A 1,265-nucleotide genomic window follows, 5' to 3' on the forward strand; every position below is an offset into this window, starting at 1 on the left:
TACCCCCATCCATCCAACCATTTTTCGTCATGCTTATCCCTGCTGGGGTCATGAGGGGTGCAGGTGCGGGGTCCACATACACAAACAGGACAAACAGCCATCCATGCACACACTCACACCTAAGGAGAATGTAGAGGAGCCAATTAACCTAACAGTCATGTTTTTGGAATGTGGGAGGAAGCCAGAGTACCCAGAGAGAACCCACGCATGGTCAGGGAGAACATGCAAGCTCCATGTAGAAAGACCCCAGGCCAGGGATCCAACACAGAGCGTTCTTGCTGCAAGGCAGTAGTGCTACCCATTGCACAACTGAACAACCCTAACATCTCCAAAATTTCATTAACGATCTGCTTCTACATTACAGACTCTCCTCATCTTTATCAGTGGGAGAACTTGTACCAACAGTGGTTGGCTCAGTATTTTTTTTACCCTGTGGCACCACCACTTACTCACTGCCAGAACTATTCTTCAACTTTGCTGCTGTGTGAATCATCTCAATGGCCTAAAGCATTGACTTGGCCTGTACTTTTATCATAGCTACATTTCAACTACGAGAGACCAAATTGATATTTTTGTACATTATGGTAGAAAATAACTATTTGGTCAATAAAAAAAGTTCATATTGTTGGGATAATTAACACTGATGATGTGTGAGTTTATTACGCCCTAATATTAGCTGCCTGTTGGGTGTCAGAACTGATGTTTTCCATAATAGTTTATCTAATTAAGACAGTTCCTCTGTCCGGATTAACCGTTATAATTTTCATTCTGTACTTAAAGCGTTTGTCCCGAGTGATCTCTTTTCAGGAAAAAGAACCGGAGAGAGAAAGCTCCAAGATGTAGACGCACAGAGAGCCTATCTTTAATAATCTCAAAACTGTGTAGCATTCATTTTGTTGGAAGTGGTGAAGGTAGCATGTTTATTGTCAAACTGGGCTCACAGGGAACGTGAGGCCACTGCAAGGAACCAAAATCTATGTGACACTCTAATTAGCCCAATGTATGAGGTTAACAAGGTCATGCGGATCAATTAAGTCTTTCCTCAGGAAGGACATTTGGCCAGATGATATAGCGGCCTCTGGATCAAGCTCCTGAACAGAAATGGGGGGGAGCTACTGGATGATGGCGCCGTTCAGATTGGAAGACTCCTTCATGTGCGGCCTTCTTTTCACCAGTTTCAAAGGACAGGTCTAGTGTATGCTTCGTAGCTTTGGGTATCCTATGATTCATTGCGATTCCAATGTCATGATCTGGCCTGTTTGCTC

This window comes from Cyprinodon variegatus, unplaced genomic scaffold (assembly GCF_000732505.1).
Source record: "Cyprinodon variegatus isolate N-32 unplaced genomic scaffold, C_variegatus-1.0 Scaffold58, whole genome shotgun sequence".
Taxonomy (NCBI): Eukaryota; Metazoa; Chordata; class Actinopteri; order Cyprinodontiformes; family Cyprinodontidae; genus Cyprinodon; species Cyprinodon variegatus.